Here is a 14,803-nt window from a genome sequence, read left to right as displayed (position 1 = left end):
CCCCCCCAAGTGGCGGAACGCCAGGGCCCGGTCGCCATTGCAACCGCTGCGACCCTGGTAGTTCCGCCAGTGATAATAGTTCAGTGAGAAACAGGCAAAGGTAATTAAGGGTTTTCAGAAGTTAGAATAGAATAGAAAGGTTTTAGCTAAGCCATTTTAAAAGCTGAAAATGCTGCTGGTTCTGTTATTTAATAGATTTGTGTATTTTTTAAAAAGCCTTGTGAAAGGGTCCCTCCACCTGCTGTACTTTATGTATTGGCACAGGTTTCCCTGCCCCGCAGTGCTGGGCTTCCATGCTATTTGTTTGGCAATAGCTTGCCCATCAGCCCCCCAAGGGGCAATAGTTCGTTAAAATTTGCCTCCTATTGACTTTATTACAGTTCACCTCAAAATCTACCTGTTTTTTGATTGATTTACTGTACTGAATTTAATTTCTATGTAATCGCTCATCAATGGTAACTACTAAAAAACTTTGTACAATGAACTGCAGTAAAGTCAGTGACACTGAGTGATAGCTGTATGTACCGGCACCGGCGGCTGCCAGTACATTTAGCAGAACTGTGACTGCAGCGGCCTGTGTCCCTTCAAATCCCAGCTGCTCTCCCCAACTGTGTTGGCGGAGGCATCGGGGACACAGACCGCTGCATTCCTCCGCTGCCCCCCGTACCTCCGCTGCTGTCACGGCCGCTTCCTCCTCTTCTCCTAGTCCGTCCGCACCTCCTCTTCCTCTTCCCCCGCTCCGTCTGCTCTTCTTCCCTCGGTCCGTCCGCTGGTCCTTCTGCTTCTCTTCCCCCATCTGGCCGCTCTTCCTCTTCCACCAGTCCGGCCGCTCCTCCGGTCCAACGCTCCTCCGGTCCCGGCCACTGCTCCTCTCTCCCACCACCCTGCCTCTTCATCTGCAGGCTGGGAGCCATACCCAGCCTGCTATTGGATATTGTAAAATGCAATAGCCAATAGCAGGCTGGCTATTGCACCCGCCCACTGCCTGCTGTCAATCAGCATGGGAGGACCTGATGGAGACCTTTCTCCTTCAGGCCCTCCTCTGCTGATTGACGGTGGGCAGATGCAATGGCCAGCCTGCTATTGCAATTTAAAATATCCAATAGCAGGCTGGCTATTGCTTCCAGCATTAAAGTAAAAAAAAAAAAAAAAAGTTTAAACCAAAACCGAAAACTACAGACAAAAAAGAGGTAAAAATGCAAACAAATAAAAAATAAAGTTTATAAAATATAAAATAAAATAAAAACTTTTTTGGTGTGTCATTTTAAATAAAAGTTTTTTTATTATATTATAATCTTCTGACCAAGGGGAACAGACAGAAACACAAACGTGACCCTTCCCTATGCTATCCAAAACTAAAAAATGTTTTTTAGGCTGGAGTTACACTTAAAAAATGTACCTGTTCCGACTTGCATACAAATTCAACTTAAGTACAAACCTACAGTACCTATCTTGTATGTAACCCAGGGACTGCCTGTACTATGGGTTGCTGTTTTTTTCCTTATTTATATGCGTCACCAAACTCTGAATTGCAACCCCCGGAGCATTGTTTTTTTCATCTGAGCCACTGAAGGGATGTTGCACCACAGACGCCCCAGAGCACCCCTATGAGTGGCAGTGACAGTCAATCAGCAAACAAACAGGCACAGAACTAAGTTTTCCAAGCAAAAGCATACTAAGGCAGGCAAGAGTTTGATGCGGTTGGAGGACAAAAGAGCGGTCAAACTGGCAAGGGGTCAAGACTGATGGCAGACAAAGCAAACTCCAAATAACAGGCTAAATCAAACTCCAAATAACAGATTAAGGTCAGATTTTAAAAAGCTAGTGTAAACACAATGTAGTTGGGAAGACTGAGGCAAACAAACATTTTAAAAACTATTTTAAAAAAAAGTGAAAATTGCCACACACACACACACACACACACACACACACATGTGCAAAGACTAAAAAATTAATTTCAGATGAAATGAAGAAAAACTAAAAACTTTTTCATTCGTTTCATCAAACAAAAAAATGTTTATCCAATTTTGGTTTCTGGAGGCAGGGCGCATGACATCATATGACACCGCACATTTTGGGCGCTGACATCTTGGTGTATATCTAGGTAGATAGCGGCGCCTATATCGGCATGTGATGTCACCTGAGGCCACGCATGCATGGCGTCATGTGACGTCATGCTCCCCGCATCCAAGATGGTGGCTCGCATTCGCAGAATGCGCCGGTGGCCAACATGGCAGCTGCACATTCTCAAACAAATTATTATGTGCCCGAATACATTTTTCATATATTCGGGCATATAGTAATTCATTAATTTAACATGTAGTCTAGGTTTTGTGTTCTGTTTTTTATTTTTACTTTTCCAGATTCACTTACTTGAAAAAAATGTCTGCATGACCACCTGACACTTTATTTTTATAGACTCTTTTTTTAGTTTGACATTTATTGTTTGCTTGTTTGCCTACTGTTGCTTTATTTAATAAGAATTCTTATATTTTGCCTACAAGATTAATAGCTTTGTACAACAGTTTTATTTTTATCATACTCTTTAATATGTTTCTTTGGGGCTTAACAAAATGGGAGTCTTTAAATGGTGCGGATATTGGAAAATGGGTGTGGCCACTGAGGGGGCACTGTAAAGCTTTATCGCACAGGGCGCCTAAAGGACTAAGGCTGGAATACTACATAGTAGCCCCACTTAAGTGCCAGACATGGTCTAAAATGGCAATGCAAAGCAATTCCAGCAGTTTAATATCTGCTACTTCCTTTAGCGATGCATGATCTATGACCCAAACTCAGCCACAGGTGCATTATTACAAAAGGTCTATCAGTGTCCGTGATCTATTATCACATGACTTTAAAAAACAGTTTTTCACAGTACCTATATTGCATATTAAGGCCCAGGAAGAAGTGTAGTTGGAAAACGACCCTGTGCTCTGCTTACCATGTCAGCCTGTTGCTTTTGCTGCTGTTTGTTCTCTCCTTTCTTGGTTCCACTGCCTATCTCGTTTCTGCTTTTGTGTTGTGTTTTGCAGGCACTCATTTTAGGACTTAGTCAACTGTAGAAAATAATATCTGATAATTGATGGAAATTTCTAATGAAAAAAACTGTATTATTTAGGTTTACAGAACTGATGTGCTCTGACGTTTTCCCTGTTCTGCAGATCTGTGATAATTGTGTATAACCCCCTTTTAAATGATTTCCAAAGTTCCAAATGCATAGCATGTGATAATATTTATGTTTTCCAGTGAGTTTTAGTGTTTCTTTAGTTCTTTTTTAATATACAGTATTTTCTTTTTTATCTAGGTTTTTATAGAAGAAATTATAGCATGTCCACAGTCTTCTGTTATTTCTCTTATCTGTCACAAATCCAAATATGGAAGCTGACTGGTTGCTATGGCCAGCATAATTTTATGAAACACATCATGGGACCCAGCTGTTTTTTTTATTATAAGTGAACAGTCGTTTGAAATTGTATGGTCGTATCATAAAACTATTTTCTTCCAGTTAGGGAAGGAGCATGTGAAGGCACCATCGCATCAGTTGAGGCACCAAAAAAGCATCACAGTTATGGCCGCAATGAAGGTGCTTGGATGAAAGACCCTAGAGCAAAGGATGACAGAATCTACGTAACTAATTATTACTATGGCAATAATCTAGTGGAGTTCAGAAATCTAGACAATTTCAAACAAGGTATGAAAAACATAACTTGAATATCTTGCAAGATCTTTTAAATGTAAGTGGGAATATCAGTTAGGCATATTTTGCAATTGGAGCGAACATTCTTGTCCTGTTCAATCATATAAACTCGCTGCCCATAGGTCATGGGTAGGCAACCTTGGAACTCCAGCTGTTACATAGTATTTGAGGTTGAATAAAGACATTAGTCCATCAAGTCCAACCTATTAGGATCTCATTCTAGGAGTACCTGTACCCCTGTATATTACGGTCCCTTATGAAATCGTCCAAAAGTTTCTTGAACAATTCCACATTCTTTGCTGAAATCACTGTCTGTGGCAGTGAGTTCCAGACCCTAACTGATCTTACTGTGAAGAACCCCCTTCGCCCCTTGTGCTGGAATTTTTTTTCCACCAATTTTAGGTGGTGGCCTCTAGTTTTTGTAATGGAGTTAATTTTAAACAGTTTATCGCTAATGTTGCTGCCACCATTGAACATTTTGTACATGGAGATCATATCCCCCCTTAATCTCCTCACCTCCAATGTGAACATGTTTAAATTTAGTAGCCTTGTCTCGTAGCTCTGGTCCTCCATACCCCTAATTAGTTTGGTTGCCCTCCGCTGGACTTTTTCCAACTCAAGGACATCTTTTCTTAGTACTGGTGACCAGAACTGGACCGCGTACTCCAGATGAGGTCGAACCAATGATCTATAAAGTGGCAAAATTATAGACTTGTCCCTGCAATACATCCCCTTTTTAATACAGGACAAGACCCTGCTAGCTTTGTTTACTGCAGCCTGGCACTGCAAACTACCTTTCAGTTTGTGGTCTACAATGACCCCCAAATCCTTCTCCATTTCTGACTTCCCTAGCGGCATACCCATAATTGTATAACCCATTTGTTTATTTTTAATTCCAAAGTGCATTACTTTGCATTTATCGACATTAAACCTCATCTGCCACATTAATGCCCACTCCCCTATTTTATCCAGGTCCTCCTGTAATGTTATAATGTCTAAGTCCGTGTCTATTACCCTCCCAATTTTGGTGTCATCCGCAAACACGGAAATAGCTGTTGTGGAACTACAAGTCCCATGAGGCATTGCAAGACTGACAGCCACAGGCATGACTCCCAGAAGCAGGGGCAGAATGGGATTTGTAGTTTCACCACAGCTTGAGTTCCAAGGTTGCCTATCCCTGCCTTATGTTGTAGGTATTGAGTTGGCCAATATCATGCATATAAATCTAGAAAGTTGAAAGTAATGACTTTCCACTTGCATTTACAGCTACCTATGAAATGAGCTTATGAAATACAGTTTAACATCTATTGAAGGATGACCATGAAATATTTTTCTTTCATAATTTGTCATATTTTATATATCCGAAGACATTTCCATGCACATTATTCAAGAACCAGCCACACATGATGCATTGATATTAGTTCAATTAGAATATACTAGCTCAAATCTACAACAAAACAAAAGAAACATTAAAATAACTTCTTCATGTTAGTCATGGAAACCTGTGTGTAGTAATTCACTAACAGCAACCTTGTGCTGCCCCTAACACCTAACTCTCTTATTAGCAAAACTTTTGCCACAGAGGCTGTATCTCACACACTTGCCACATAGGCTGGTTCTCACCAACCTGCCACACAGGCTGGTTTTCACCACACAGGTGTTCTGTATACCAAAGGAATATTAATCAATAATTATGACAGAAAGAAAGAAAATATGCACAATGAAGAAAACGAGAAAGCCGAAAATATGCACAATTAAGAAAACGAGAAAGCCCTTAAGGTGCATTAAAGCGCAAAACAAAGAAAGCAGAGCGTGTTTTCACTGTAAAAGTCTGTTCAATTTGGAAAGCCGAGCAGAGAAAGCAAGAGCAACCTACAAGAGAAAGAGCTAAGGCAGTCACAAAGGAAACTGCAGGCACATAATGGAGAGCTAACTTTAAAGTGACTCGGAACCGTATTGTGTATTGGTGTATTGATTTCAGTGCATCTGACCGTCAGGGGCCAAGCAGAGTATCCTCCTGAAAATGTACTGCATGTTCCAGACCTAGAACGAAGCCTTCTATCAGTGAAAACCCTTGCTAATAACACTCTCACACTTCAGTTTCCGAGGTGATGAATGTACAATTTTAAACAATAAGCAAATCCTTGCATAAGGAAAATTGAATGAACACCTGTACAGACTTATCACTGCAGACGAACAAGTCAAGACAGCCACACACAATCCACACAACAAATGTATCCACCGAAACCCAGGGCCATACAACTAGGGCAGCGAAACCCAGAAGCCATAAAGGATATTATAAATTAGAAGATATAACTGTACTGCCCTGCCAAATGCTCATGACATGCAAATGCTGTATGGAAGCAAAGGCTATACATATCCCACTTACACAGGCCACCCAAAGAAAGACCATCCACCCCATGGAACTCATACACAGTGATGTGTGCGGACCAATGAAAACTCCCACATTAGGCAGGAACAGATATCTACTGACTTTAATTGATGATTTTTCCAGGTACACAACAACGTATCTGAAGCACAAGAACAAAACATTTAAAAAAACGTCAAGAGTTTGTAGCCATGTCCAGCAATAAATTGCAATGGAAACCAGGAATAATACGCACCAAGAGGGAATACATCAGTAAGGAAGTGGAATCCTTTCTGAAGAAACAAGGTACACTAGACAACCATACCATACACTCCTGAACAAAATGGTGTAGTGCAACGGAAAAATTGCACTCTTATAGAAATGGCCAGATGCATGCTGTCAAGACGGCAACCTACCTAAGAAGTACTGGAGAAGCAGTCATGATTGCAACATACCTACAGAACAGACTACCATGAAAAGCTGTTGAAAGCACCCCATTTGAAATGTGGCTTTGATTGAAGCCTAACCTAGGGCACATCAGAGTGTTTGGATGTAAAGCTTAAGCATATATTCCAAATGAGAAGCGATCCAAATTGGAGAACAAAGCCATAGAAGGTATTCTGGTAGGCTATAGTAAACAAAGTAAGGGATATAGAATCCTCCACCCAAAGACTGACAAAGTGACAATAGGTTGCAGTGTTTATTTAGATGAGAACCCATCAATAGAAACAATGATCCCAGGAAGTTGTGAAGTGAATTAGCGCAGTAAACCAGCAAAGAAAGCTGAGCAAAGTGAATGAACACAGGAGTCGGAGTAAGAAGAAGTTCTATCTGTATATATGTTTCCTTTATTATTATACATTTATATAGCTCTGACATACAGTATACCGCAGTGCTGTACAGAGAACACTGAGCCAGTCACATCAGTCTCTGTACAGAGGAGCTTACACTCTGATGTTCGAATATGTCCCCCCACAGTCACATACTAATATTATACATTTATATAGCTCTGACATATACCACAGTGCTGTACAGAGGACACTGAGCCAGTCACATCAGTCTCTGTACAGATGAGCTCACACACTATTATTATACATTGATATAGCTCTGACATATACCGCAGTGCTGTACAGAGAACACTGAGCCAGTCACATCAGTCTCTGTACAGAGGAGCTTACTTAGAACTCTACTGTTCCAATGTCCCCGCACAGTCGCATATTATTATTATACAGGATTTATATAGCGCCAACAGTTTGCACAGCGCTTTACTATTATTTTATTCGCTGCAATCCTGCCTAGCCATGAAAGGTGGTAAGTATGCCAGATTTTTAGGAGATTCCTAAGTTTTGTGAATAGTGGAGGATAGTTAGCTGAGTATAAGGAGGAGTGAGAGGGGGTCAATTGGACTCCCAGATATTTCAGAGACGAGGGTTCCCAATGGAATGGGTAATTTGCTTTTAACTGGTCTGCCGTTTGTTGTGACAGCGTGATATTAAGAGCTTTTGATTTCGTTGGGTTTAGGTGTAGACCCGAGAGACTGCTAAATGAGTCTAACAGACGCAATAAGCTAGGGAGGGAAATGAAGGGATTAGAAAGAAAAAGTAAAATATCGTCTGCAAAAAGACATAATTTATGATGATGTCCCGCTAACGAGATGCCCCTTATGTCTTGATGGTCCCTAATCAATTGTGCTAGGGGCTCGATGGCCAATGCGAATAGTATGGGGGACAGGGGGCAGCCCCGTCTGGTGCCTTGTAGAATGGGGAAGTGATTTGATCTATGTCCTGCGTATCTCACCGATGCTGTGGGGTTGGAGTACAGAGCGGAAATCCAGGTGCAAAATCTCGTCCCAAAGCCCCACCTGTTGAGTGCATAGAACAAGTATTGCCAAGAGAGGGAGTCGAATGCTTTTTGCATGTCCAAAGATAAAAGCATAAATGGAATGCGTCGTTGTTTAGCTTTTTCTATTAGGAGACAAGCTCTGCGGACATTGTCCCCCGATTGACGTCGAGGGATAAAGCCGACCTGATCTTTATGGATAAGGCCGGGGATAATTAGGTTTAGTCTTGTCGCTAAGATTTTGGCTAACAATTTAACGTCCACATTTAAAAGTGAGATTGGTCTGTAGTTGGCCCAGTGGGTACCATCTGTATCAGGCTTTGGAATCATGCAAATGGTGGCCGAGAGAGACTCTGCCCTGAATTTCGCCCCATCTCGAACCTCATTAAAAGTGGCCGTCAGGATAGGAGCTAGGATGTCGGAAAATTTCTTGTAATATGAGGCCGTGAAGCCATCTGGGCCAGGTCTCTTATTGAGTTTTAATGTTTTTATAGCCTTTAGTACTTCTAGGTTGGTGATAGGAGCATCTAGAGCTAAACTAGCTGACTCGGGCATGACAGGCATGTTCGCGGCGGAGAACAGGCTAGAGGCCGCTTCAGGGTCAAAAGGGGTAGTCGAGCTGTAAAGCGCTTTACTATTATTATACATAGCTCTGACCAAAGTGTTGTACAGAGAACACTGAGCCAGTCACATCAGTCTCTGTACAGAGGAGCTTACACTCTGTCCCCCCAAATTCACACACTATTATTATACATTTATACAGCTCTGACATATGCCGCAGTGCTGTACAGAGAACACTGAGCCAGTCACATCAGTCAAGCTTGGAGCGGTGGAAGTAAAAAAAAAAAGTGTGGTGTGCAGACGTGTGTGTGTGTGTTATACAGCACAATGTAGAATACCACCAGCTGTAGAGGAATACAACAAATCTCAGCAATACATTATACATACAGTTTATAATGTATTGCTGGGATTTGTAGTCCTCTATACAGCACAATGCAGAATACCATCAGCTGTAGAGGAATTTAACAAATCCCAGCAATACAATATACATACAGTGTATAATGTATTGCTGGGATTTGTATTCCTCTATAGCTGATGGTACATTTACAGTGCAATACACCATCAGCTATAGAGGAATACAACCAATCATTATCCCAGCAATACATTATACAGCATGTGGGGGGGAAGTGACGGCAATCTTACCTGCACACTATTCCAGCAACTTTACTTTCTTTGCCCCCGAGATCTTGGGACTGTCGGCAGCTGCCATTCCACCACACTGCAATCTCCCTGCAACAACGTGATCATCTTGGCGGGCAGCATCTTAGTGGGCAGCGGTGGGAGAGCTCAGAGCTGGGTGAGGCGGGGGAGGAGGTGCGGCGTGAAGCATGCGGCGCGTGTCGAGCCGCAAACGGGCAACTAATCGAAAGCCCACTAATCGATGATGGAAAACTTGACAACATGTTCCTTCATCGATCTTAGTCGATTAGTTGTTGCAGTCCCAGTCACATCAGTCTCTGTACAGAGGTGCTTACACTCTAATGCACAATGGCGACAGCTGTAGGGGGACTACAAATCCCAGCAATACATTTATACAGCAATGCAGAACAGTATATGAATTTGACTCTGGGCTTAGTGACCCTGCTGGACACAGGGATTCGTGACCCGCTGGACACAGTGCTTCGTGACCCGCTGGACGCAGTGCTTCGTGACCCGCTGGACGCAGTGCTTCGTGACCCACTGGACGCAGGGCTTCGTGACCCGCTGGACGCAGGGCTTCGTGGCCAGCTAGACACAGGGATAAGTGACCCGCTGGATGCAGGTATAAGTGACCCGCTGGACTCTGGGCTTCGTGACGCGCTGGACTCTGGGCTTCGTGACGCGCTGGACGCAGGGTTCGTGATGCGCTGGACACAGGGTTTAGTGACGCGCTGGACGCAGGACCCTGCTGAGACCCCACACATACCTGAGTGATCCTGCAGAGCCCACCATGAATGCTGCACAGCCCATCTGATAATCTCTATGGTGGGCTCTGCAGGTGTCTCAGGCTGGTCAGGGCTGCATCTCTCTCTCCTCCATCCCCCCCCTCTCTCTCTCCTCTCGCTCTCTCTCTCCCCCCCAGCTCCTCTTACCTGCTCACCTGGCCTCCTCCTATGCCGCTGGACTGGCCGGAAGTGATGTGATGTATTGCCGCTGGATCGGCAATGCTGGGGCCCGGCGCTGTTAGGGCCAGGCCTCCTCTTCGCCTGTCACCAGCGGCCAATACTCATATAAGGGTCCCGGACGGGCCCCCCAGGCTGCCCGAGCCCTTTACATGAGTATAGGTTGTACCCCCCTGATGGCGGCAGTGTCTGTGCTTCATCTAAGCACATAAACAACACATATCGCCCTGCAAGCTATACTGCTAAGACACATAGCATACTCGAACTAACATCGTGGGAAGACATAGAAAAATTACCAAAACGTGAAGCCAATCAATGGAGAAAGGCAGCAGAAGACTAAATAAATTTAAATCTAAGAAAATAAAACCTGGACACTCACTGAGCTTCCCCACAATTAGAGGGAAATATCCACAAATACAAGGCCAGATTTAAATCTAAGAATCTAAGGGATACTCCCAGAAATTTGGAGAAAACTACGATGAAACATTCACTCCCGTCATAAAACACTTCACCATCGGAACACTCCTTAGCATCACAGGCGAGGAGAGCATGCAAGTGAAACACCTAGATGTTAAAACCACTTTTCTATATGGAGACATTAAGGAAGATCTCTACATGGAGGAAACACCAGGGGTTTAGCAAGGACACAACCTCTTGTGTAAACTTCAAAAGAGCATCTACAGACTCAAGCAATCTGCAAGAATGAGAAAGTGAATGAAATACTCATGAGGGATTCACAAGAAGCAAAGCGGATCCCTGTCTTTATTCCAGGAATCAAGAAGACAGATGGATATCCATCCTAATTTATGTTGATGACATTATAACCTGTTTTGAACATGAAGAGGACTATAGTCAAATAGTTAACAAACTAAAACAAAACTTTAAAATTAAAGAGCTAGGGAACATCCATCACTATCTGGGAATTCAAATAGAGAGAGAACATGGAAGCTATCTTCTCAACCAAAGTCAGAAAATTGCATGAATTTTGAACAATTCCACATGCAAGATGCAAAGGAAGTAAAAACACCTATGGAACCAGGCTACCAAAAGAGCAATGAAGCACAAAACTTGCTACCAAACAATGACATGTAACAGAGAGCAATCGGAAGGCTTCTATACATTGCCACTGTGACAAGTCAAGTCATAGCGGCAGCAGTGGGCATACGTTTTTCTATCTATGTTTCCTGTATAATGCTGTATTCCTGTATACATACATACATGTAACATTCTTCTAACCAAGTAAAGCTTAATTCAGCATTCCTCAAGATCTCAGTGTTTCATCTAAATACATAACCAACAAGATGTACCCAGAGTGCAATCATACAATAACACAACAGTGCATACATTTAAACCGAAAGAAAACATTAAATTGGAAAATGACAAAAATGCATACATATTAAAAACTTATCAGTTTGTGATAATGGTGATGCCTATATTTATCCACCAATAATTAATGTCATGCTTTATCACTCCTGTTATTACATATAAATCCACCATATACATGCAGTGCCTCTGTGCCCCCCCCCCCCCCCCCCCCCCCCCCCCCCCGCGCGATCCTTCTCCTGGGGTTAGGGTCCACAAAACAGGGACTGTCCCCGGCAGGCAGGGATGATAGACAACCTTACCATAGTCATCCGCCGGTAATTATTTCCATGATTTATCACACCCGTTATTACATATAATATACAGGGATCATCCACCATAACATATAATATACAGGGATCATCCACCATATATGTGCACCCCCCAGTGAGGGTTAACTCACCAGATAGCCATGACCTCATAATGAACAAGGTCATTTGCCCTTCATTCCAAAGTGGAGAAATATAGAACTTCTCTAGAACAGTATTCAAATTCCAGCCACTAAAAGTAATTGTATCAGAAAAAAAGAAACAAGGGAAGCTCCATAGCATAAAACCAGACACAACCGAATCCATTCAATAACTGGTCACATTTTTGTTAAAACAAGGTTTGTTGAAGCAGGAAATAATACATTTCCAAAAGTTTATCTACAAACTACATCATTTTTTTACCATAAACAGAAATTCATAAATGGCCCTGTAATCCATATATGTACTGTGGAACTATCAGAGGGGTGCCATCAACTGTTAAAAATCCCATAAACAATACAATCATTGAACCCATGTCAACGCATTTTGCACCAATTTCCACTTCTTCACAACAGGGTTGAATTATGGCTACAGTTATTCTGAGGTCCACACTTCAATAGATGGTATGTACATTGTACGGTGCCCATCCAGCTTCAGGCTATTCCATGTATATACCATCTTTTGGATTTTGGACCTCCAAATAACTATAGCCATAATTCAACTCTGTTCTGAGGAAGCATAAATCGCAGTGAAATGTGTCGATAAGGGTTCAGAGATTATATATATTATTTTTGGCAGTTTCCACAAATGATAATGGTTATAATACATACTTTATATTTATTATGTATATGTATCCCTTATGGGGCAATGTATGAATTACTGTTTATGGTTAAAAAAAATGCATGTTGTTTGTAAATAGACTTTTGGAAATTTGATATATTATAATTTGTGGTTTCTCAGAGCTACATGTAAAGGCCCTTTTCCTACTTCCACAATAATTCTTATAGCTATTGCCTCAGCAAAGAGGGTTTCTGAGCTGACAGCCTTGTCCTGCAAGGCTCCATTCCTTGTCCCTTTCAAGCATAAGGTTGTTTTAAGACCTAAGCCAACCTTTTTATGGCTGTGTCCTCTTTTCACCTTATCTAGGGCATTGTTCTACATTGTCCTGGCCCTAGTCCATCCAAAAGGATTACTCTTCATTCCCTTGATGTGGTTAGGGCTGCCACTGCTTCTCTTCGGAAGTCAGATTTTTTTAACTTATCGTAAGGGTGCCATAGCTTCCAGTATGATGATTTCCAGATGGATTCATAGGCATATGTCATGAAACATCTGGATCCCTCCTTTTCCATCCTTGCTCACTCTTTGAGAGCAGTAAGCGATTACTGGAATTTGATCGCCCTTGCTTGTAAAACCGCAACCTGGGTCTATATCCACAACTTTATCAATAATATCAGATGTATGAGGCTGTATGAAAAGGAAGCTATTTTTGGCTTGAAGGTCCTTCATGCAGCGTTGTCATTTTACTCATTTTGCCCTGGGTTGTGAGATTTGCCCCTTTGTTATTTTGGCTGTCTTTGCCTACCACAGTTTTGGGACTGCTTTTGGACATCTTACATGTATGAATTTACATGGTGTGCCTCTGAAAGATGAGACACAAATGAACAATGGAGATAATTGATTTTTTTTTTTGTACTAACAGTTCTTTACTATGATGTTCATTGAGAGGCACATCTCCCTCCCATCTTGGGTGCTTATTTTTGGTTGGTTTGTTGCCACATTTGCATGCCTGCATGTTAAAGTAGACCTGAACTAAAAAGTAGAGATTTTGTTTTCTCATAGGGAACATCTAGAAAAATTGAGTGGGCCTAAGCAGTACCCTTAAAAATCTACTGTTTCAAGTGAATGCCTCCTGAAAATATCAGTGTACTTTCTAAAAAGTAACTTTGCAGTGTAAGGCACTGCTGTCTACGACTGCTGGTCTCAAAAGATATTAAGTGATATTTGGTGATGTCATTGTTCTCCTTGGTGGAGATGAAGCTGTCCCTAAGCACCTGCAGTGTTAGCATCTCCGTGCTTGTGCTTCATTCTGTGCTTCCTCCGGCTCTCCTGCTTATTCCTGATGATTATCCCATCAATCATCAGGAAGGAAACCCTGCTTCTCTGCCAAGATGTTGCATCCCCACAGTGACAGAATGCAGAACAAGGGATGGTAAGTCAGTAGTAGAAATGCAAGGAGCCTATAGGCAATAATTGTGTTTTTTTTCTGCTTGCTTTTTTTGGGCACAGTTTCCACAGTTCAGGTCCCTTTTCAAAGGAAAGTTGTTAGCGTACTTTCTTACTGATTTACTACAACTAAGATACACAGCAGATACATGAGCATAGCTATTAGATGCAGCCAACCCATTTCCCTTTTACTTGGTGTCCAGTCATCCTATAGGGGGTAGTATACCCACAGGTTATATATCTACAGTACCTTAATGAACATCAATGAATTTTACCATGAAAATCCTTTTTTTTTCTTGTAAAAGGAAACGTGTTGCGGGAACTATGTCAGATTCCTTTCCTGACCTATATACCTGAAACTACTGGTTTCCTGGCTGCCATGCCGGTCCAATAATGGCAGTTCTATCTGAGACACTGTACCAGAACAAGTAGCACACATATTGCTTCTTCTATCTAGGTCAATTACTCAATTAGGTATGAAATCTATAATTGTTACACTCACACATAAAAAAAATTAACCAGGATTGTAAACTAAAAAAAAATTACATTTCTGTCAGTGTTGCCATTGGAGATTTTCCTTGTACCACCAGGTACAAAAAGACAAACAATCATCAACCAATCCAGCCAGTTAGGTTACAATGTTCCAAAATGTATACCATATAAAGGCATGCATTATGGAAAAAAATTAAAAAGTACTTTAATTGAGGAGGAAATGTTATTCATATTTCTTACTTTTTTTCCTTACTTTCCTCTGCTTCTCTCCTGAAGCTGTTGGTAATTGAACGTTACACAACTGTCAAATATGAATATGTTAGGGTGATTTCAGCAGACATTTTATCTGTACGCATAGTGAGTTTTGTTCCTATAAATCACTTATAATTGAAAAAGTGAGGGGGGGGGGGGG

The 14,803-nt window shown here is 41.9% G+C and overlaps 1 protein-coding gene across 1 annotated transcript in view; it reads left to right on the top strand.

Moving 5' to 3' along the window:
- Positions 1-14,803, top strand: part of OLFML2A (olfactomedin like 2A) — a 139,907-nt gene that overhangs the window by 123,762 nt on the left and 1,342 nt on the right. The window lies entirely within an intron of this gene.

This window comes from Nanorana parkeri, unplaced genomic scaffold, assembly GCF_000935625.1.
Source record: "Nanorana parkeri isolate BGI_ZX_2015 unplaced genomic scaffold, ASM93562v1 scaffold437, whole genome shotgun sequence".
Classification (NCBI taxonomy): domain Eukaryota; kingdom Metazoa; phylum Chordata; class Amphibia; order Anura; family Dicroglossidae; genus Nanorana; species Nanorana parkeri.
The sequence above is the reverse complement of the archived record's forward strand: the minus strand, read 5'-3'. Positions and strand labels throughout refer to the sequence as shown.